Here is a 25,398-nt window from a genome sequence, read left to right as displayed (position 1 = left end):
CGCGTATCTATTGAAATCCCGCATACTCTTGTTCGCGCCTGGTGCGTGAACAAAAGTACGCGTGTGCGCAAATTTCTAAAATCTACCCCATAGTCTCTTACCTTCTGACAGCTGTCAGTATCTCTTACAAAGACATTCAAGTAGGAAATCCTGCAAATTTATGACAAAATCTCTCCCTTTTGATGCTCACAGCTCTCCGAGTCCTAACAAAAATTATAGATCAAAACCCGGGGGAGCTCGTCCTGCATCCACTTAGACAACCATTCAACTCGACATGGTTCATAAGAGGCCAGGTCCCTGTGCTGGGGCCTTGACACCGTGACATGGCAAGGAAGTCGGGTTCTGAGCTCTGCCAGGCCCAAGCCTGATGCCATGACCCGGTCTGGAGCCGGGACCCAACACCGGGGCCTTGGCCCAGACCCAGACCCAGGCCCAAGGCCACATTCTGGCCTGGAGGCCAAGTCCTGATGCCTAGGCTGGAGCCCACACCAAGGCCAGATGCCATAGTGTCGAGACCATGAACACACCGAGTCCAATATTCAGAAATGTCTAGAACTGCTAACTTATGTTGTTAAATTAACTGCATAACTTTTACTGGATATTCAGGGGCATAAATATCCTCATAAATATCCCAGGATAAAATTATCTGGCTACCCTAAACAAGATAACTTTAAACCTGGCTATCTTTGAATATCACTGGTTAGGTTTAAAGAAATCTGACTAAAAGTAGCCACCTGGTACCTTGACAAACCCCCTTTTCTTGTGCTGGGATCATGGTATTCTTTCCAGGGCTTTGAATTTGTTTAAAACGAATGTGGAAAACATTATAAACAGGGCAGATTAGTTTATTTTGGGAGCCCCAAAATGAATTGGGGGCACCCTGAATGAAACAAACCCTATTTATAACATTTGTTTTAAACTTAATGCTTTGGGCCTGGGCCTAGGCCTGAAGACGTGGCCTCACCTAGGGCATAAGCCAAGACCCAAACCAAGGGCCATGGCCTAGGCCCGAGCATGAAGCCAAAGTCTGAGCCAAGGCTCAGGCTGATGCCGGGGCTCATCTGAGACCCACAAACTATAAAATAAATAAATTTACCTGATCCGTTGGGTATCTGATGAAGGCGGGGTTCCAATGCCTGGGTCTTGGACCCAGGCCCAATGCCGCGATGCAGTACAGATTCCAGGTGCAGATGCTGGGGCCTCAGCCTGGACCCAAGCCTGATGCCGCAATCCAGACTGGAATTCGAATCCTGACACCTGGGCCTCAGCCTGGACTGCAGCCTAAAACCAGGAGCGATGACACAACCGATCTGGAGGCTGGGACATGATGTCAGGACCAAGGGCCAATGCCATGATCCAGTCTGGAGGCCAGATCCCTACACCTGGGCCTTGGCCAGAGCCTAGATCCATGTATGACGCCGCAACCTGGCCCCTAGGCATGGATCCAGGTCCAGGAAGCTGATGCCTAGGCCTTGGCTTAGGTTCAGGCCTAGGCTTCAGATCCTAGGCCTCAAAGTGCTCTGCTTTGTTTTTTTCTTCAACTCTTTAAGCCAACTGACACCGTCCTCTGAGATCATGCAGGAATTAACTCCAGCGCATTTACCCCAGTGAACGGCACTATTTTGATGTAATCGTTGTATGGCATTACCGTACGTCAAAATGACGCTGTTCACTGGAGTGATTACACCGGAGTTAATTAACTCAGATGTGAACCCAGAGGATGGCAAGAATTGGCTTGAAAAGCAAAAGAAAGGAGATGAAGAGGAGCACTCTGAGGCTTGGGCTATGAGACCAGGGCCTGATCCAAGGCCGAGGCCCAGGCTTCAGGACTCGGCCTACTGGATGGGCATCAAGCCTCGGTCTGGGCCAAGGCCTCAGCATTGGGATCCTGAGTCGCAGCATCAGGCCTGGGTCTGAGCTCTGGCATAGGCCAAGGCAAGGCATCATAACCCAGCGTCTGGGCCTGGTTCTGGCATTGAGCCTGAATCTGGACCAAGGGCCACATATTTGGATTCTACCTCCAGGCCGGGTCCCGGCATCAGACCTGGGCTGAGGCTCTGGTGTCATTCCCGGTCCTCTGGAGCACATCACAGCATCGGGCCTGGGTACGGCTTAAACATCAGGACCTGGCCTTCATCAGATTAGGTAAGTTTATAATGTATTTATTTATTATTTGAATTTCTGGATCTCTGCTGAGCCCTGGCATCACACCAAGCCTCAACCCAGACCCCAGCTTCGCATTCAGGCCTGGGCCTTGACCTATGCCCTTGGCTAGGTCCCGATTTCAGGCCTTGGCCTAGTCCAAGGCCTTGGCATTGCACATGGGCTTGGGCCATGGCCTCTGCCTTGGACTTCAGCCCTTGCCTTAGCAAGGCCCCGGATTTATGCCTAGGCCTGTTGGATTAAATGTAAATGAAATGTTACGAATAGGGTTCATTTCAGTTGAGGGGGGGGGGGGCACACGATTTGTTTTGGGGCTTCCAAAGGAAACACATTTGCCCTACTTGTCGGATTTTGTGCATTCATTGTAAATGTATGCACATCCCTAGAATTCATACCATGATCCTAGCATAAGAAAAGGGGTTTGTCAAGGAACAGGTGGCTACCTTTAGTCAGATTACTTTAACCTAACTGGTAATATTCAAAATATAGCCAGGTTTAAAGTTATCTTGCTAAAGGTAGCTGGATAATTTTATCCCGGGATATTTATGGGGATATTTATCCCCCTGAATATCCACTATAAGTTATGCAGTTAACTTTAGCAAGGTAAGTTAGTTTTTCTAGACTTTTTTGAATATTGGCCTTGATGTGTTTGAATCTATATACTTCAGGGTGATATTCAGCCACAGAGTGGCTAGTTGTTAGCTGGATTATAGTTATCCAGCTAACATTAAGATAGCTGGGATATTCAGCGGTGCTGCTGAATATCCCCAGCTATCTTAATGTTAGCCAGGTAAGTATATCCAGCTAACTTTAGGACAGCCCGGTGCTGAGACCAGGGTTAATCGTATAATGATGTGGCTAACTCCGAATATTGGAGTTATCCACATAACATTTGGCTATCTCCATTCCTCCCCAAAATACCTCCCCCCTAATGCCCCCGACTTATGCAGCTAAATTCTAGTCCATTCAGCATTTTCAGTTATCTGTCTAAATGGCTTTTGAATATCGACTTTTTCATTGCTGTTTCCTGTTTTTGCAATGATACAAATTAATAGTACTTTTTAGCATTTCTATAGCACTACACGACATGCAGCGCTGTAAGTACTGCATACGTACTCTAAAGATACTGCAATTGAAGCTTTAAACTACAGTTTAGTATTCAGTGAGAAATTTAACTTAATAATCTGGTAAGATACCTCAAAATCATTCTTTTAAAATGATATCAGTATATTTGACTGGTGCTGCTTTATGTTTGAGTATTTTGTTATTAAAATCACTATAATGAATAGAGAATGGCAATAGTCCTGGTGGTAAGCAGGCATCAAATTTATATTAAGGCTTGCCTAGGCTAACAGCAGTAGTTTGAGAAACTGCTATAGGTTCATAATTATAGTGTGTAAGCATGGCCATTGTAATAACGTGCTGCATATTGCAGTCACTTTCATGCTATAAGATAATCAGTAGTTAGGAAATTGGCTATGCTAAATCTTTTATATTCAATATAACCTGCATTGAAATGGCATTACCCAAGCTAACATACACATGTATTCCAGTTGTTTTTTTTAAACTACATTGTACAACAGGGGAAATTACTGATAGTTTTAAAATGTCAGGGATTCACTAGGGGCATCACAGTTTCTGAGGCATGAAACTAATACATATTTGTCTTATTACTGTCAGCAGATCAAAGTTATTCCATAGATGGTGAGGACTCATAATTCTCAGTAGACAGAGTTACAAATGACCTCTGGGAGGTTATTGACACAGCTTCCCACAGACCTAGCACAATCTTGTCATTAGCAAGAAGCAAGGGAAGAATATTTTGTAAAAGTGAATTGCATGGAGACATACAGTAGATGGAAGCCTTATTTGTGAAGTGATACTTCATGAAGGGGACAAAAAGAGTGGCCATGTTATTTATTTATATATTTAAAATGCTTATAGTCCACTTTATTTGGTACACTCCGTTCCAAGTGGGGAACAAAACCAACATTTAATACAACATTCACAATTACATTAAATAAACACCAAATAAGAAAAATGGTATTACTCTATTAACATAATATTGTTCCTAAAAATGATATAAACAATAAAATAATGAATGCTATTTGAAACTGGGCAAACATAAAACAGAACTAAAAGCATGAACAAATTAATAACCCTTTGCCTGCCTTCCAAAATCTTTATAATTTATATTTATTTTATTTATTTATAATTTTTTTTATATACCGCCGCTCAAAGATATCACGTCGGTGTACAGTGAACAGCAACTTGCGCCGGAGCGTTATACATTTAACAGGGTTATATAAGCGTTATACATTTAACAAAGGTAAGTATATAAATATTTGAACATAAAACAAGTAGAATCTTTTAAAAACAGAACTATCATTTAGTTGTAACTTAACTGAGCTGAATTAAACAGAACTGGAAAGTAAAGGGATTCTAGGAAATTAGGTATGAGGTTAGGGACAGGGTTAGGAGGCGATGGAGGTCTAAATTAGAGGTGGTAAGAGGGGGGAGAAAGCGCTTCGAATGCAATTAAGAGCAATTATTATAGATGGGTAATTATAGTAAGAGCAGAAATAGGGGAAAATAGAGATAATCAGATAGTGCCCATTGTCAGGAAGAGAATTCCAAAGGTAATGTCCAACAACAGAAGAATATTTGTTTCCAAGATTCCTGGGAAGGGTGAGGTGATGTCTCTCCTGAGACCTCAAAGAGTGCAATTGAATATATTTAGAAAACAATTTTGACACATAACTGGGTGCTTCTTCCCAAAATTCTGGCAATTTACAGGGTTGGGAAGCACATTTCAATTTTTGTCATATTTAATAATAATATATTATTCAACAGTGATAAACAGGGTTTCATTTGGGCAGAATCAGCTGTCATGGTTTCACCTGGCATGCAGCCTCGCTGTACCCTGGTCCTACCTGCTATAACTCCTCCTCACCTGCACAGGCCTTTAGTGAGCCTCACCACCAGCCTTCCAAGCTCTGTTTTACTGCTGTCACCACGCCCAAGCCTCAGCCAGAACTACTTTGCCTCTTCATGGAGTCACCCTTAGCTCTCTGACCTGACCGCTTCTATCTTGTATCTTGCAATGTGGCCCCCAGGCCTTTTGCTTTCTTGCTCCTTGTCTTGTGGCCTACTCTAGGCCTTACCTTGCCATGTGGCCTCTGGGCCTGCTCTAGTCTTGTATCCTGCCTTGCGACCTTCTGTACTCTCTCTACCTAAGGGCCTATAGCATAGTGGCCTATGGGCATCCAGCCATGCTGCTTTGGTCTTTTAGGATCTGTGTTGTCTTGCCTAGTCCTTGTCCTCTCTGCTATGTCCCAATCCTGTCTTTGTTTGGTTTTGTCTTGCCCTGCCCAGTCCAGCCTTCCTATTGCCTGCCTTACCCTGCATCAGTAATTTGGGTAAATAAGTTAAGCTAGATTCCATTTCTGCCACTGAAGAACCTTCATTGATGTACTATTTTATTTTAGTTCATGTGCCGAAGATATTCTTGCTGAAGAGCTTAATTTTTAGCATGTTTGGATGAGAAATATATTTGATCTCCCTGATGCAGGATCTTTTACAAAACACAGATCCATGTCAGGGTACATAATTTGAAGCGAGCTGCAGAGTACTTATTTAAGAAAGCAATAATTCACCAATAAGATACATTTTTATTTTACTTGCAAAAAATAAAAAATGTAAAATGATGGCAATATAAGGCAATGAAGGCTACATAGCTATTGTGCCTTTTATGATGGTCATTAAATTATGTATCATAATGTTTCATGAAAAAGTATTACTGGAGAAAATAGCTGCTATTGTATTACTTCTCACAAACCTTAAACTTGTGCAAATTAAACCAACCCTCTGTTGCCACATGTGAAACATATACTATGCAAACGTTTGAATGAAATGATGTTACATTGTGTGATACTGTCATTTGTAACTTAATGGTGAGCCTCATGAACCTGGGTTACCTTGTGATTCTCATTGACTGTGAGTGGAAGTGACAGCTGACTTAATATGTGCCCATGGGTGCTTACCATATTCAAACTGATGTCCCAGCACTTTCTAATGTATTTCATATCACTGCAATAGCTATGCAATGCATTCACGTCACAACTATATCATTCTATATATAAGTGATTGTGAAAGGGAAAATATCACTTTATATATTCTAGAGCATTTGTAGATTAGAATTTTAGCAGTGCTGCATGAAGCTGTTACTTTACAGAACTACTATAACTTTTGGGCCGGCGCGCACAGGCGTAACTTCTTCAATAAAGGTCGGGGGGGGGGGGGGGGGGAAGGTGCAGGGGCAGCGGAAGGAAAGTTCCCTCCGAGGCTGCTCTGAGGCCCAGCAGTAAGAGGAACGAACAGCAAAGTTGATATTGAAGATTTTTGCTGTTTGAATCAATGAAAGGTACAAGAGGAGTTGATTTGCTGTTCATACCTTCTACTGTGTATGTAAAAAACTGCCCCCACAACCTACCCCCCCCCCCCCCGCAAATCCCCACACCAAGTTAAAAGTGCCCTCTCTTACAGTGAAATAAATAGTAAAATGACATATTAGTCTCTACAGAGTCTCTCTCTCTCTCCCTTTCTCTACCTCATTCTCTCTCTCAGAAAATATCTCCCCAGGGGTACTGAAGGAACAAAAGCTCAGACACCTGAGTGTACATGTTAGACATCAAAGAAAGCTGTGGCCACTTATTCCAAATTAGATTGAGGTGTGTGTTTATTTCATCCTAGCAGGAGGAAAGAGCTGGGCAGGAGTCAAGCATATTGAATTTAACCCATTTCTTGCACTCATTATTGTACATTCAGGACATATTCCTTATGAATCATGGATATCAATTCAACTTGCTTATGGAGTAAACTTTCTGTTTTTCTGCAGTTTTCTGTTTTTTTTGTTAGCATGCCAGTTAATAACAAAATATTCCTAGGTTGTATTTTAATCCATAAGGCAGTCAAGGGTAGATTGATAATTCATCATTCATTTCCAGTGTGAAGATGTTTCCAGTCTTTATCAGAAGTTGAATTAGTTATTAAACCAAAAATAACAGTATTATAAAATGAAAGAAAGCATTTTACAACTGGATATTATAATCTAGTATTGTGGGCATGTCACTTGCAGCAAAACTGTTAGACATGCTGGCTAGACTGCTTTCCTGGTAACTCATTGTGAAGAACATGAGTAGTATTTGACATGCAGTTTAATTATTTTAAATGACAAAAATGAAATTTCTTAATCAGCATCTAACTGCTTTTTATAGATTAGAAGCATGTTCTTGTACTTGTTTAAATTTACTTTATTCAAAAATCAGAACTGTGAGATTGGCCAAGCCAGACTGATCCAATTGCACCTCTATGGCTTGGCAATCATAATGTTCTTCTCTGTTAGACAGAAAAGAGTAGCTGAGCTGATAAGGAAGAGTTTGCCATAGCAAATGGTCCATGAATAGCACACATTTGCATATTTCTCCTGGGTGTCTGATAAGCCAAGACATGAAATTGTCTGTCTGAAACCAAAATAATTTAACTGTCTGTTACTAAAAATCATGGCAGGATGTTGTTTAAAGATTGATAAAAAGTGAAATAACAGCCCTTAAGGTTGATCCCTAGACCCAGTGGACAAGCTGAATGTGAGGTTTTGACTTTGAATACACCTTTTCTAGCATGAGTTTATGGGTACAGTGAAGAGCTGAGTAGAGAGAAGAGTGATTTTTCAAAAGCACACAGTTTGACAGATTTTGATGTCTTCAGGTTCCATACGCTAGGTTATTTGACACCAGACGCATACGACAGTACAAAATTTTAGGATGGATGAACTTACTCAAATTAAATATGAATCATATAACCTAAACCTAGGAGTTAACTGTGCTTAAGCCCACAAACATTTATAAATTTGTATAGGCCTAATTGCAGTTGATTTCTGCATTCTGTACCATTATTTGTCCTTAAGTATTGCGGATATGGACCCTTGGGCCAAGGCGGAGGTGACACAGCCTGTAAGAAGAAGCCCTGCCGGTCCCCACCTTTGGCAGGTAGAGCTGGTTGGAGCAGGGGCCCTACTGGAGCTTCGCCAATACCAGCTCACTTTCCTCTTAGGTTGAGCCCTCAGGTGCTGGGATCAGCTAGTCTTAGGTTTGGGCCTCTGTGAAGGTGATGATCCGTCATGCTGAAGTCGTTCCAGGTCAGTATGGAGAAGGAAATAAAGATCAGGGCAAGCAGTGATCAGAGTAGGCAGCAGTCAGGCATGGTCAAGTTCAGGCTGGGGTCAGAGGCAGGCAGAGTTTGGAGAGTGTTATAGTCCAGGCAGTGGTCGAAGCAGTTGGAGTTCAAGTAGTGTCTAGGTACAGTCCGAGGGTAAAGCCAGAAATCCAATCCAGGGGGTCAGAGAATGAAGAGGAAAACAGGGGACCACAGGAGCAGGAGACTCTAAAGACAGAAAAGAGGAGACTGGTCATGAAGACAAGAACTCAAGATGAACTGGACTGCCAAACAAGATCAGGAATGAGACACATGAACTCAGGAACACTCAACAGGAACAGGAACCAAGACCAAAAATCAGGAACATGCAGGAAAAGCACTTCTCAAACTGAGATGACCTATTGCTGAGGCACTGGATGGGAGTCAGTCTCAGCTTTTTATAGGGCTGTCTGGGTGATGACATCAGGGAGTGCAACTAGGAGGGGCTGGTGATCAAGCATCGTGGAATGCAAGCTAGGCCCAGTGACCTGCTGCGGGCTGCAGCAGCATGGCAGTCAACTACGCAGAGAAGTGGGGGCCCGGGCTGAGGATAGCAGGGGTGCACAGTGGATGGCCATGTTGACAAGAAGAGGGGCCAGTCCCGCATCTAGGAGGCAGGTGCAGGTGTGCGTGGCGGTCCACAGCCTTGCCACATGGATTGCCAATCATAACACTAATACCAAACAACATATGGTGACATATATAATATTACAATCTTTATTAAGTTTAAACAAGAAATTTCCAAGCAACTTAATGCTCAAAACTTCACAACATCACCACAAGGAATATCCATCTAAAAATCCCAACCCATTATCACACAATAATCATACACCATTCATACCACTTACTTACACACATCCTTCATACCTCCCATCATTAAAATTCCTCCATTTTCCCAAATTAATTGTTTACAAACAAGTGAAAATCCTCTTCACAATACAGTACAAATCCTTCAAAAACAATTTGTTCACAAGCATAGAGAATTCTATTTCACAAATTTTTCTTCGTTCTTGGAACGAAAATCCTTCAATTCCTCTTCATTTTCTCAACGTTTCACCTTCCCACAGGCTTCTTCAGGAGAACTTTGAAGAATTTCCTACTGGTTATACACCTTCAACATATTCCCACACAGGTTTCATCTATAACATTTAACAATTTAAATTAATTTTACTTAAAAACTATAATCCCCAACCAGCCCTTTAAATTTTACCTTCAAACAATCTTATTTTTTTACCTATACGTCCCGAAAAAACTTGACGTACACACAGATATGTTCCCCGACTCTCACTTTTCAGCACCTCTTGAATGAAGTTTCACAAAATACCCACTCTTATGTAATGGCGATCACTTCCTTTGTATATTACCTACAGCGAATTAAATCAAGATAACAATTCTTAAACTCAAAGAAATTTCTTCCAAATTCAGAGAAACTGATCCTCCTATCTTCCCACCACAGGTAGTTAATATACAAAGGAAGTGATCACCATTACATAAGAGTGGGTATTTTGTGAAACTTCATTCAAGAGGTGCTGAAAAGTGAGAGTCGGGGAACATATCTGTGTGTAAGTCAAGTTTTTTCGGGACGTATAGGTAAAAAAACTGATAAGGTTGTTTGAAGGAAAAATTTAAAGGGCTGGTTGGGGATTATAGTTTTTAAGTAAAATTAATTTAAATTGTTAAATGTTGTAGATGAAACCTGTGTGGGAATATGTTGAAGGTGTATAAGCAGTAGGAAATTCTTCGAAGTTCTCCTGAAGAAGCCTGTGGGAAGGCGAAACGTTGAGAAGATGAAGAGGAATTGAAGGATTTTCGTTCCAAGAACAAAGAAAAATTTGTGAAATAGAATTCTCTCTGCTTGTGAACAAATTGGTTTTGAAGGATTAGTACTGTATTGTGAAGAGGATTTTCACTTGTTTGTAAACAATTCATTTGGGAAAATGGAGGAATTTTAATGATGGGAGGTATGAAGGATATGTGTGAGTAAGTGGTATGAATGGTGTATGATTATTGTGTAATAATGGGTTGGGAGTTTTAGATGGATATTCCTTGGGGTGATGTTGTGAAGTTTTGAGCATTAAGTTGATTGGAAATTTCTTGTTTAAACTTAATAAGGATTGTAATATTATATATGTCACCATATGTTGTTTGGTATTAATAATTTCGTGATATATGATTGAATTGCCAAAGTAGCTGAATCATAACACTGAGACAGACAATTATCTAATTTACTAGCCTTCATGGTCCAAATGTTGTTGATTATATGAGATAAGCTGGCTAGTATTGTGAGCTCCTGAGATCCTGGGTTATCAGGAGATGAGTTGTCCCAGTTGATTACTGAGGAAACTAAGAGGTTTTTCAAGCTATTAGTACTTCCAGACATTAATTATCATATTAATGCACACTTTATGATCTAGCTTCTGAGTATATAACAATAGGGATGTGCAGGGCTTTTTTGAGGTTTTTTTTCGTTTCATTTTTGAGTCATTTTGGATTTAGGATCATTTTGTGTTTAAAATGGGTCAGGAACCTTTTCTTTCGGTTTCTTCAATTTCAGAGTTAGTGCATACTACTTACTGGTTAGTGTGCATAACTAGTAGTTAGTGCACACTAAACGGAATACAGTGCACTAACTAGCCTGCCCATTAGTGTTTTCAATGCCATTTTGAGCGCGTCAGTCACATCGGACTTCATAGCAGCATAACCACATAGCAACTGAGCTATCCAGTTTTTCAACCAAAGATTCTTTCATTCACTAGGCTGTGAGTTTAAGCTTTTGCTTTAATTTTAGTTTACCTTCCTTAATGTAAACAAAGTTTAAAACACAAACTGTAAAAGTAATGGTGAAAAAGCTGTGACCAGGTTGCCAGTTTGTGTGTTAAACTTTTTTTTTTTACATTAAGATAGCATACAGTAAAATGAAAGTAGGACTTTAATTTTAAATGTTTTAATTCCCACTTCCCTCCTACATTCTACCACTAGTATTTACTGGTACATTCACATTTCAATAATTACATGGTGAGTTCTCTTCAGGGGGGCGTCCTTGCCAGTCACCCCCTCCCCTCCTCCATATACCAGCCAGTGAATGGTGTGTGTGCGTTAGGGTGGCCAACTTTTCCATGGATCATAACTGGACACCCCATGTTTTGGGAGGGGGGGAAGGTTACAGACTGTCAGTTGTCGATTCACTCATTACTAGGGTTTCAAGCACCTCCCCCCCCAATATACTTTCTTTTATAAAATGTTATTTCAACTATCTCTCTCAGTTTTGCTCTCTATCACAACTACAGCCTTTCTAATACACACCCACCTCCGCACTTCCCCAAAACAACACAGCTTCCTCTCTTATACACACTCACACTCCCAAAACACAGCCTCCTCTCTCATCTACTCATGCACAATTCCAAATGCACAAACAGTCCTTTGGCAGATACACACACACACTACCAAACACACAACCTCCTATCTCAGACACAGGCGGTTTGCTCTCCCTTTGCTTAAAACCTTCCCAGCCTTTCATCTGTTTTCCTTGTGCACCTGTCTCAAAATCTGCCCACCACCTACTCTGTGCACTCTTGTGCTGCCCTCCTGTCTCTAGTCCCCTCCCCATGCTCTATTCTTTCTCTCCCTCCTTCTTCCTCTCTCCCCAGTGCCTCCCTCATTCTTTGTCTACTTTGTGCCTCTTCTGTCACTTCCTTCCCTTCCCCACGCAGGGACGGGACAGCGTGGAGCCTTGGAAATTGCAGGACAGGACGGACGACAGAACATCAGAAAGAGACATCAGGATTCAGATTCAGATTCGGATCAGGAAAACTGGAGACACGACAGACTTCAGAGACATCAGGAACATGATGGAAGACAGAACGAGACGAAGGACATCCAGAGGCGAGCTGGGCAGAAGCAGGAAGCAAAGAAGTCCTAGAGGAGGAATAGCCCCTTGCCAAGGCGAAGAAGAAGTGATGACTGAGCCCTTTTGTAGGACTGAAGAGGTGACTCCCACAGTGATGTCATCAGGTAGAGCCCAAGGACCACTCCCACACTGGCCCTTTAAAACAGGAAGAGAGGTGTGGCCCGTGCCTATGGAAGCAGGAAGTAGAGGGCAGGACCATGGAGAGCGGCCATGCTGCTGCTAAACATGCAGGTGTAGGAGAAGGGCCGTAGGACAGGCCCCAACGTTGGTGGCGGCATCCTGCCGCACGATGGAAAGTGGAACGATGGCGGCGTCCATGCCGCTGCAGAGCAGGCCTCCAAGCCTGCCGGGAGACGGTGTTACTGGTGGCTCCATGCCGCGAAGAGGAGACAGGCTGTGGCTGAAATCTGCGGCTCCCTGCCATGGTGAAGAAAAGAAGGCAGGCAGCGGTTCTGGACGCGCACAGGGAACACCGGTGGCCTCCGGGCCACTGAAGACGCCAGAGAAAGGTGAGAGGCTGCTTGTGGGCTAGTTCCCACAAGCAGAATCGCAACAGTCATGTTTTATAATAATTACTTTATTATTCCTTTATTCCTCTAAATCTAAGGTCATGAGGATAAGTGACTCGAGGAGATCCGCAGAATCCTGTCTCGTCCCTTCCCTGACAATATTATTGATTCAATAAGTAGGTGCGCTGCTGTACTCATTTTAATTGTAATAAAATATTTTTGTATATAAATGCATTCATTGAATGCAATTGCCTGTGGCTGTAGTGTAACTCATGACCTCACCCCTGTGTTTTACAATTTTATTGAATAAATGTTATTTCATGGATACTTGAGTATACTAGTGAAGTAATAACTCTATTGTAAAATGTATAGTTGGTGTTACATTCTTTTTAAATAGTTACAGTAATAGTTAGTCAACTGTGATTCTTTCAATTTTGAACTGTCTTTTACAGAACGTCACACCAGCAGCAGGGACATGGGGCTTTCTGGACCCAGTCAGTGCACATCCACTACAGCCTCAGCCAGGTAATTTATTTTATAGTAGTATCTATCTGAGGTTGCAAGACAAAATCATGTATCATTTTCATTCACTTATTTTTAGTGGCTGGATGGATGTGTGAGCACAGTAGTAAGTAACTACTGAACTAATATGTTATTCTTGTATGACTGTGTGTAATACATACAGGCTAAGTTATTGGATTACTAAATAGATAATACCAAAATATCTGTTGCTTATTATTTATATATGATATATATGTATTATTCTGTGTCTCGTGTTTAAATTTATATATATTTACTTTTCCTTACAGGGCATCGAGAACAGTATGATCATCATCATCATCTCAACATCACCCCTGCTGGACCTACAGACTCCTCCATCCCCATACTTCCTGCAGGATCTTCTGCCTGTACTTGTAGTGTACAGATTTCTCTCCTGCAGGAGATCCTGCAGGAAGTAGAGGACTTCAGGGCAGATTTCAGAGTAGCAGTCCTGGAGACCTCTCTGGAGTAGAGGGCAATGGCATCACATGAGGAGATAGATGTCTGTGCCAACTGTGCCCTCTGCTCCAGAGCGGGATCCTCCTGGCAGGCCCGATGGCTGGAGAGCAGAAGATCACTCCCAGGACTACCAGTAAGACCCCCACTGGACTACCAGTAAGACTTACTGGACTACCAGTAAGTCTTAATTACAACCACCTCCCCACCACCACCACCCACCACCATCCCGGTGGTGGTGGTGGTGATGGGGGGGGGGGGTGTATTGGAAACAATTTAAGAGAACTAGGGGTCATGATTTGAAACTCCAGGGAGGAAGACTTAGAACCAATGTCAGGAAATATTTCTTCATGGAGAGGGTGGTGGATGCCTGGAATGTCCTTCCAGAGGAAGTGTTGAAGTCTAAAACTGTGAAGGATTTCAAAGGGGCGTGGGATAAACACTGTGGATCCCTAAAGGCTATAGGAATGGAATGAATAAAAAAGCTTGGGGGTAAACTGCACGGAGCGGCAATTACTACCCTGGGAAGCTTGCTGGGCAGATTGGATGGACCATTTTGGTCTTTTTCTGCTGTCATTACTATGTTACTATGACTCATTCATCAATGTCACCACACTACTTTATCAGCACCAGTAGTCTCTCACTCTGTCCATCCCAATATGTTTCTAAAACACCACTCCTGAGGTTGAATTCCACTGACCTCCCCTGCCTGTTTTGATCCAAATAGTTATTAAGGCGAAGCAGGCAGGGAGGTCAGTGGAATCTGACCTCAGGGGTGGTGTTTGTTTACACCCCCACTGAGGTATGTCTCCCCTGTCTTCCCTTGCCTGCTTCTCCTCAACAACTGTTTCTGGTGAAGTAGGCAGGGGAGGTCAGTGGAATCAACTTTAGTGGTGGAATTTGGGGAAGGGAGACAGAGGATCTCGGCAGAGCCATGTCACAGATGCAGAGTTTGTTAAAAGGAGGCAGAGGATCTCAGCAGAGTAATGCCTTGGAGGTGGCCTGAGCATGCAGATAAACTTGGTGGAGTCATGACCCTGCAGTTGTGCTTGGAAGAAGGCAGGTATGAGGTGTATGGCAGTGTAAGGCTGCTGCAGGATGTGACCCCTGTGCTGTTGGTATAGGGGTACTTTAGTGTCAAGCTGCTGAAGGATCTTCTTCTAGACCCCTGTGTTGCGCATGTTGGGGTATGGAAGTAAAAGGCTGCTACTGGATGACCTGCCAGACCTTTATAGTATCAGGTCCAAGTGTTTTTCTTGAGAATGTTTCAGGAGCAAGAAAGCTGAGTCAGTGGCTTTTCAGAAAGCGGAGGCAGCAGCAGTGTGGTGGTTGAAGTGTGACCCAACTGGCAGTGTTAGAGACACAGCAAGGCATCTCTTCCAGCCCTTGATCTTGCATCTCAGGCCTGGACATGAGCAGAAGTTTGGAGGTGGTGGAAGGTTGGCCCAACTGGTGGTGTTGGACACAGCAGGATTCATCATTGTGGATTGCATTTTTGGACCATGGAGGCAGCAGTATTGTGGAAGTTGAAGTGAGGCCCAACTGGTGGTGATGGGGACACAGTATTTAGCAGGATTCATCATTGTGTTTTGGCCCTTGGATTGGCTTTTTGGGCTATGGAGGCATCAGCAAAGTGGTTTTTGAAGTGTTGCCCAACTTGTGGTGCTGGGGACACAGGAGGACTCTGCTTTGTAAACCTTTCCAGTTATTTGTGGGACTTACTCATACGTTTTTGGAGGCAAATGAATCGGACAAATATGGTATATTGTATTCATCACAGATAAGCCATTCATTTTAAACAAATGCACATTCTCTGGAATATTAGTGTGTCTTTCCCCCACCTCATTGGTAAACCTATATCATTCTCATCTCACTCACAATGTTCCCTGTTATTGAAAATACCCTTTCACTTTGCACACAAGAGGATGGGTAGGAAAGAAAGTGCTGTGCTTCAATGGAAAAATCAGGCATCTCTGAGGTTTTCTGTGCCCAATATATCAAGGCATCTGTGACCATGCTCTGAATTGGCTCAGACAAAAAACTCAACAGAAATGTCTCTTGCGAATGGCTGATGCTATTGCCTTTGGCATGGGAGCCAGTTTATCAAATTTGGGATGAGAATGGTGTCTCCAGGGAGGGGATGAGGATGCAAGTAACAGGAAGCAGCTGATACTACTTTTGAAATGGATAGAGTTGGAGATTGAGAAGATGATCCTAATTCTTCATCATCACCACTGAGCCTCTTTGACATTACCTTTTTAACCATTGTAATCAGCTTATTTTTCCAGTGTGTAAGAACATTGCATTTGAGAGCAATTCTGCCTTTCACACGTGGCTCACACTTAGTGGCTAACATATAGCAATCCCGTTGCATGAGACGTTTCAACCTTTTTTTGACTTGCTCTTTTAAGCATTTAACAAGCAGCAATACTTCCTCTGAGAAATCTGGCTGATGCAGAAATTCTTCTAATAACTGCTCCAGATAGTTTATTATAGGGATGATGCCACCCAACGTGGCAGTAGCTGAACTCAGTGCATCAGTATATACCTTGAAAGGCTTGAGGACATGCACCATCTGTGCAATGTTTGTCCAGTCCTGACATCTAAGAGGACAATCCAATCCAATTTCAGATGCTATTACCAAATCATGAAGAGGTATCTGCTGTTCAGACAACCTCTGCAACATACAATAATTGGAATTCCATCATAGCTACATCCTGGACAAGGTTGTGCAATGCTGCCCCAACTGCTACTTCCCTTTCTCTGAGTTCCTTCTCACTTTTCAAATTGAGATTGAAATGTCCAGCTATTTTGTGATACCTCTCAATCAACCACTTCAGGACTTGGCTACCACCTTCCTTGTCACCAAGCCCCAAAGCATCCTTCACTACCAGGTGCAGTGATTGAGCGAAGCATCGTAAGCCCTTGAATCCACCATCAGCCAAAGCCTTAATAATATTGTCACCTTTGTCAGTAATGAAACATCCATTTAAATATTCCAGTTCACTGCTTCTAAGTAGCCCATGCCATCCTTCCATCATCCCCTGGATTACCTCTAAGATATTTCCTGATGTGTGGCTCTTGTCTAGCACTTGAGTATGCAATAAAGCCCACCAGTATACTGATGGTGAATCTTTTTTTGAGCTGTTGCTAGTGCTACTGCTGCCTCATCCAGCTGCCACTAATGTGCTGTTAGGGACAAATATGCATGCATTGCATTCATACTAGTCCAAACATCAGTGGTGAGATGGATGCTCCTCCCCTTTGCCCTTGCCAGCACAGTCTGCATTTGAGCACGGTATTGTGTGTACAGGGAAGGAATCACCCGATGGCTAAATGTAGTTCTTGAAGGAACTTTATAGTAAGGGTCAAAAAAATGGATCAGCTGCTTAAATCCAACATTCTCTATGATCTGCAGTGGCTGATCATCTAAAGCAATTATTTCAGCAATATGTTGTGTAGCCACTTTGGATACTGCCTGTTTCTGCTCAGGGACAGTGCAGTAGGACACCACCCCATCTGCTCAATGGTAGCTTGCCGCTGTTGTCAGGGAAGAGACTGCTGCACATGCACACTAGTACCTGAGGAGGAGGACTGTGGGATAACACTAGAAGAATGACCACAATCTGTACTTTCCTCCTGTGGCCTCCCTGTTGCTTTAGTTGAAGCCTGGGCAACCACAATGTTGGGACCAGCTTCTTCTGCAAGCAACAGGGCTCTATGTTGTTTTTCCAGGTGATATCTCATCTTGCTTATAGAAAGATGTCCAATTATCCTTCCCCAGCTTACCATCTTTATACAATGGATACATTCAGAACATCTCTGATCAGCCAGAGCATGAAAATATGATTCAAAATCAGATTTCTTTCTAGTGTCCCTTACTTTAGGGACACTTGTTGTCAATGTCATACTAGTAGTAGAACTAGTAGTAGCCAGTGACATTACTTGTCAGTGTTCAAATGATATAGGGGAGATGCTGGCAGTGGTTTTGTGACTACTACTACTACCACCATCTGCAACTACATTGTTATTGGTGGTGTTCTCCTCCTCATCATCATCATCAGAAATTTGACTAGCCAAGAAACCCTGAGTTCCTTCCACAGTTTTTCCCTTCACCTTGCTAGCAGATAATTCATCCATTAGGAAATCCACATCAGATTGATGATCATGATCACCATCGTCATCTTCATCATCATCATCTTCATCATCAATATATGAAGAATCAGATTCATCATACAAGACCTTCTTTAATCTAAGAACAAAGTGCACTGCACAGAGTGGCCTTTACCTTACATTGTTCAGATTTTCCTCCTTCCTTGGCCTGTAAAACTTTAATCTTCTACATCCTCACAAGTATTAGAAGGATTATCATTCTTACTCTTCTCAAAATGTTGCTGTTTTTTTCTATAAACTGGTACTGCTCTTTCTGGTAGCACTAGCGCTGCCTCATTCAGGCCCTCTACCAGTGACAATCCTCTTGCTGCTACCACCATATTTAAACATTTGCCAGCCACTGCCAGTACTTGTAGTAGTAGTACCACGTTTCTTTCAGAGGGAAATGGCATGAGGATTGAATAATTATATTACTTTGGAGATCACCATGCACACTTTGGACAGAGACTCTAAAGTCAATGCTTAAGTTGGCTGCACAGTGAGTGCACACACACAGCACAACAGTGCACTACAGAGACCTCACTAATGCTCAAGCTGGCTACACACACACACACACACACACACACACACACACACACACACACAGAGTTAGTGAAATAATTCATGTGGCACTCACTGTGACCATCACTGAGTCACTGAATGATTAGTACTGTACTGACTGTCTGCCTGCTTGGCTTGCCTGCCAGTCAGACATGGTCAAAGCTGTAAATGCAACACTAATATCACTGATGTGACGCATGTGTGTGTCTTTTCTTGTTACTGTACAAGAGCCCTTGAGTTGCTGCTCTAGTCCTCTCACTGCTCTTAAACTGTTTTATTAAATTTGAAAACTTGGCACTGATGTTATTTGTCCAGTTGCCTTGGACTAGTGGCAACCGAACAGATTGCAGAGCCCAGGCCACAGAACAGAGGATAGGATGGATAATAACAAGCAAGCACCCAACTTAGGAAGGTAGCTGGCAGCAGTGTTATAATAGTAAAAGATTACTAGTAGTTATTTATTTAAATATTCTTCTAGCTTAGGCCTGGATTTTCTAAGGTCGAAGACCTTAGAGAATCCAGCGGTAATGGGGGGCGGGCCTGTGAAAACCGGCAGCAATCTAACCTCCACGGTGCAATCGCTGCCGGCTTTTGCACCCAATAGCACCATCGTAAAAGGTGGTGCTATTGAGCGCGCTACTGGCAGCAAAAAGGGTTCTTACCTTTTTGCCGCCAGCTGTTTCAGCCGCGCCCACCCCGATGACGCCCCGACTCCTCCTCTTCCAGGGCCGACTCTGCTCCGACTCCGCCCCGATCTAGCTATCGCACACGAAAAGGGACTTTTCATGTGCGATGCGCTACGAAAATGACCTCCTTAGTTAGCTAACAAAAAGCACAGTGTGTGTGTGTGTCATTCCCATCAGCAGATCAACAAATGATTAGCAAGCAAATCAGAATATTATCTACTTGCACTGTGTGTACTGGGCAATCTGGCTGTGGGCTCATTGGAAGCAGAAAATCACTAGGGCAATATTATACAGGCAGTTCACTCACACACACACACACACACACAGTAAAGTGGCTACCTGTACCTGCTACTGCTAGCCTGCCACATGTGTGCCCCACAGGCAGCTTTGCAGAAAAAAATGCAGAAGTTCTGCTCTTCACTTGAATTTATAGAAATAAATCAAGTGGTTTTAATGTGTTGCTAGTGACTACAAGGCTACTACTAGCACCTCCAGTCCAGCGCACTAATGCTTGAAAGATATTAACTCTGCACCGAGTCTCTGCAGCACTCACTCACTGAGATCACAGATCAGTATTCCACTGAACTGCACAGAAAGTGCCTACCTTACAAGCACTTGTGGAATGGTACTGGTCAGTGGCTAGGCTAAGCTACTGCTAGCCGGGTAGCTAGCTACCCTCAAGATTGATTGATTGATTTAATTATAGTTTATTCTGCTCTAGAAAATCAAATGAATAAAGAGTTATTTTCTATTCAAACCCCACAAAACAAAGCAGCACACAAGCAGAGAATCCCTTAATATATAGCTATTGAGTAAAAGTAAGAGGTGAAATAAACATATAAATGGACAATTCAAAAAAAAACCAAATTACCATGTACCTCTCGTAAAAAAAAAAAAAATAAAATAAAATAAAGCAGGATTGAAGAATTAAAAGTATGTGTGTGTTACGGTCCCGGTCGCGACGGTCCTGACCCAGCCCTTACCTCCTTGGTCCCAGTCCGTCTCTGAGAGCCTGCGGCCTGTTGCGCTCCGTCCCCATGGGGGGGACGCCGCCGAGGAACCCTTCCTGGACGCCGTCTCCTTAGGCGCGCGTGCGCAGGAGCCGCACTTATGAAGGCCTTTTCCCACCACTGAAGGCTCCGCCTTACCCCTGACGTCAGACACTGCAGCCTATGTAAGGCCACCGAGGAGCCCAGAACTTTGCCTTGCAACGGGGTTCCTTGCGGTTCCCAGTTCCTCTGAGCCCCAGAGTGTGCTAATGCATTAGCAGCTCCGTTCCTGCCTAAGACTTGCTACGCTTCTGTGTCCAAGTCCTGTCTTTGCTTCTGCTTGGTTCCAGTAACCTGTCCTGCTTCAGTTCCAGCTTGGTTCCAGTACCTGTCCTGCTTCAGTTCCAGCTTGGTTCCAGTACCTGTCCTGCTTCAGTGCTTGCCTAGTTCCAGTACCTGTCCTGCTTCAGCTCCAGCTTCTGTGATCTCCTAAGTCCCAGTGGCCGGGCTCCTACGGGCTCCTCCCGGGGGAGCTCCGGCTTCCAGGGTGAATCCCCTAAGTCCCAAGCGGCTGGGCTCTTACGGGCTCCTCCTTGGGGAGTACCGGCTTCCTGGATGAAGCTCACCGTCCATCGCCTGCCTGGTATCGGCCTCCCAGCCTGCCCCCAAGCTGAGACTATAGTCCATCTCTCCCCAGTCTCACGCAGGCCGGCCCCAAGGGTCCACTAAAACAGCTAATTCACAACAGTATGTGCATAATATCCCAAAATGCCAGGACCCCCTTTTCTAAAATGCACAGGGATTGTCAAATTCAAAATATGTATTAGCATATGGTAACAACATAAACAATTTCTAGTCACGTGACTAGAACTTGCTTGTTTATGTTTATTCTTGTTATCAGGCCCTGGCAGATCATGTCACCCCCATCTCCCAACAAACACCACCTCAGGGGCAGCCTTGGCAACAGAAATAATAACTAACAAGGAGACAGCCAATGGGAATACAGATTCATACCTGCTGCCAATGAACTGCTCCCTTGAATGACAAAACGTGTCAATTTAGTAACATTTTTTGTTACTGCACACTAATAGTTGTTACTGAACAGAAATATAGCTACTAAGTACCATTAGGGGTAGATTTTCAAACCGCGCGAATTGGCGTACTTTTGCTGGTGCATCAGGCGCAAGCAAAAGTACGCGGGATTTTAGTAGATACGCGCATAGCCGCGTGTATCCGCTAAAATCCTGGATCGGCGCGCGCAAGGCTATCGATTCTGTATAGCCGGCGCGCGCCAAGCCGCGCAGCCTACCCCCGTTCCCTCCCCTCACCTTCCCTTCCCTTCCTCTACCTAACCCACCCGCCCGGCCCTGTCTAAACCCCCCCCTTACCTTTGTCGGGGGATTACGCCTCCCGGAGGGAGACGTAAATCCCCGCGCGCCAGCGGGCCGCTAGCGCGCCGGGACGCAACCTGGGGGCAGGTACGGAGGGTGTGGCCACGCCCCCGGACCGCCTCGGGCCGTAACCACGCCCCCGGGCCCGCGCCCAAAACGCTGCCGACACGCCCCCAAAATGCCGCGCCGACCGGGCCCACCCCCTGACACTCTCCCCTCGCCAAACCCCAGGACTTACGCGAGTCCCGGGGTCTGCGCGCGCCGGTGCGCCTATTGAACATAGGCGCACCGGCGCGCAGGGCCCTGCTCGCCTAAATCCGCCCAGATTTAGGCGGATTTAGGCGAGCAGGGCTCTGAAAATCCTCCCCTTAGTGTGCAGTAACACGAAATACCAATTATCACAAAAATTCATGATTTTTTTTTTTTCGGGATTCCCGAAAAAAGACAAAATAGACAATTTTGCTGTCAGGTTTAGTTTCATTAAAAACAAAGGCATACCTTGTATTTTAGCAATTAGATCTCTAGCACTCTCTTAAATGAATAAAGAACATATGAATATAAGGTGCCTGTCATTAGATTTAGTATTTTTATCAGAAACAGTTTACCTAGTTTTCTATCACTGGTTTGCATATTATGCCAGTCCACTCATTTTATGATTTTTTTTCCATGTGCTCCTTTATAGAGGGAAAGCAGAATATCAGGCTCCCAAAAAACTTGAACACTATCAGTTTGCTTATTATCTAGGTGACCTTTCCCTGAAACTGACCACTTCTATTTGCTCCCTAGTGGAGATATGGAACATATATATATATAGCATTGAATTACATTGTAAAAAGAAGGTAATAGTATTTATATGCCTATAGGAGGGAAATGTGATTGGTCAAATAGCTCGTACAAAACAGTTTTATGCACTGATGTAGCTACATCTGTCCCTCGGTTCACTTATAATCTGCACAAAATGAAATGGACAGGTCCACAATTAAAGAGGATATGGCGGAAATCTTTAGGTGAGATGGATAAAAATAAAATGTAGTATTCATGCTAAGCCCTACAATTTGCAAATTCTGTCAACTAAGAAAATGTATTTCTTTGTTATTATTTACATTTCTTTTGCTCTGAGCAAAGAATTGCCCCACATAGTAAAAGTTATGCTGCATAAACCATTCCCCATGCTGACTAATCAGAAGTCTTCCTTATTTGCATAATTTGGTGAGTTTCTTCTCTGATATTAGTCATATTCAAAACAACTTAGGTATCTAAACCCTTTGAATATTAGCCTCTAACTTGGGAATTTAGGATCCTAAATTGGCCATTTTAAAAATTACCAGGACTGTGCCTAAATGTAAGATCCAGTTTCACCAGGCTCCTATATTTAGGCCACTAGGTGTCTCTGTACAACAATGCATACATTTGGTATGTTCTGTATACAGTAAATCATAATAAGAATATTAATAAAAATAAATACATTTAATATGAGGAATACTGAGTCCACATATAATCTAATATATAAACTACAATTAATAATATAAATGTTTAAAAGTAAAATTATAAAAGCAGATATGAGGTCCATATTCAGACATAGTCCAGCTAACAAAGTTACCTGAATAAACTTATCTGGCTAATTTTGGAGGTATATTCAGTCATGAAACTGAACTATTGAATATAGCCGGCTATCTTAAAATTAGCTGGCTAATTATAGCTTCCTAACCTTAATACAACTTTGGCCTGACCAGACTTACAGGGTCATTCATCAAAATGCATTATGGCGTTAACACATGCGATAACGCATGTGATAATCATGTTACGGCATGGCGTGAATGCAAATTTTTTGAAGGGGTGAGATTGGGGAGGGGTTTGGATGGAATTAATTAATTAAAATGAGAGGCAATATTGCATTGTGCAGTGGGGAGGGGAGAGAGCGAGCCTCTGGGGAGGCCTTCAAAGTGTGCAATTATTTTTATTTATTTATTTATGCTTTTTTATATACTGTCGTTCCAGCAATAGATCACAACAGTTTACATATATGGCATTGAATTACATTGTAAAAAGAAGGTAATAGTATATGCCTATAGGAGGGCCAGAAATGTTGTACTTTGTTATCTCACCCTAGCTTGATGGTACCCATAAAGTCCATCAAGCTAGGGCCAGAGAACATAGTAGAAATGTCATCTTTGTGAGAATTTCCTCACTCTAAATAACGATAAATCTTCACCAAGGTGTACTGTGCTGTTCGTACATCTCACTCTGCATGAAAAACTACTCCCTAAACCCTAAACCACCAACAATATTTCACCTTGAACCAATAGCTGGCCCTCCTGTAGAGAAATAAGTACTTGATTACTATGATGGCCTTATAGATTTTCCCTTTCTATCTTTTTCTCTCTCTCTCTCTACCGATGCAAAAGCACTATGTTATCACATGGTGCAGTAATTCTAAAATTTCCATAAACACAACCCTTTTTCTTAGCGTGGGCATTATCCATAACTTATAGCATTTTGATGAATCTAGGGGTTAGCTAATTATCTTATTAGCTGGCTAGAATTCCACCAGATAAGTCTCCAAATATTAATTTAGCTGGCTAACTTCTCAGGCTCAGCGGCGCGCACAAGTCCCGGGACGCGCGTAAGTCCCGGGGCTTTTCTGGGGGGGCGTGTCGTCATCGGGGGGTGTTCTGGGGACAGAGCCGAGGGCTTGGTTCCGGCCTCCGGACCAGCCCCCGGACCAGAACATGGTGCGCCGGTGCGCGCCTGCCTTGGACAGGTAACTTTTAAAATAAAGGTAGAGGGGGGAATTAGTTAGGTCCGGGGGACGGGTTAGTTAGGGGAAGGAAAGGGAAGGTGGGGGTGCCAGAAAGAAAGTTCTCTCTGAGGCCGCTCCGATTTTGGAGCGGCCTCGGAAGGAACGGAGGCAGGCAGCGCGGCTCGGCGCGCGCAGGCTGCCAATTTTGCACAGACTTGCGCGCGCTGACCCCGGATTTTAAAAGATATGCACGGCTACGCGCGTATCTTTTAAAATCCAGCGTACTTTTGTTTGCGCCAGTTGCGCAAACAAAAGTACGCACGCACGTACTTTTTTTAAATCTGCCCCATATTCTTTAAAAGAATGCAATTATAGATAGTGACTTTCCTGCTTACTACATAAATTGTTCTGCATTAATTTGAGTAAAACACCTTCCTATGCCCTCACTGTATCACTTTTTTCTTTTTTTTTTTTTTTATCAGTGACAGCTGTCTTGCTTAATATATGTCTGAGGTTTCTGCCTAGCAAGTTTGCCCACACAGCAAATCAAGTGTTTCCTTCTATAGATAACTCTGAATTGGGAAAAATGAAGCTCTGGTTGATCAATACCTGTTTTTCTGCACAGCAGGATCAATTGGTGATTAAGTACAAACTGTTTAGCTTAATTTGCTTTGAAAAGCTGTGCTTGTGCTGATAAAGGGTGGAAGTGTTCCTGAGATGAGATACAAGGAACAGATGTTTTGCAGAAAGTATTGATACCAGAGTGTACAGATAAGCTTGGTATTTAATGTGTCTTAATATTTTCTCTGCTACAGATTCAGCAGCTTGTATGATGCTTGATACTTGCAACTTTTTATAGGCAAACTATGCCATTTTTGCAAGTTTGTCATGACAAAATTGCTCACTGCTTTCTTCTCTATAGATTCCTTCCTTTTTAGCATGGATTGCTTTTCAACACCTATGAAATCACTTTCAGCCAGAGGGAACAGAGGAATGTGACCTTTACATTTTAGACCATACTCACACTCTCTCGAAGGCAAGTTTAATGGCTT

The sequence above is a fragment of the Rhinatrema bivittatum genome, chromosome 18 (assembly GCF_901001135.1).
Source record: "Rhinatrema bivittatum chromosome 18, aRhiBiv1.1, whole genome shotgun sequence".
NCBI classification, from domain to species: Eukaryota; Metazoa; Chordata; class Amphibia; order Gymnophiona; family Rhinatrematidae; genus Rhinatrema; species Rhinatrema bivittatum.
The sequence above is the reverse complement of the archived record's forward strand: the minus strand, read 5'-3'. Positions refer to the sequence as shown.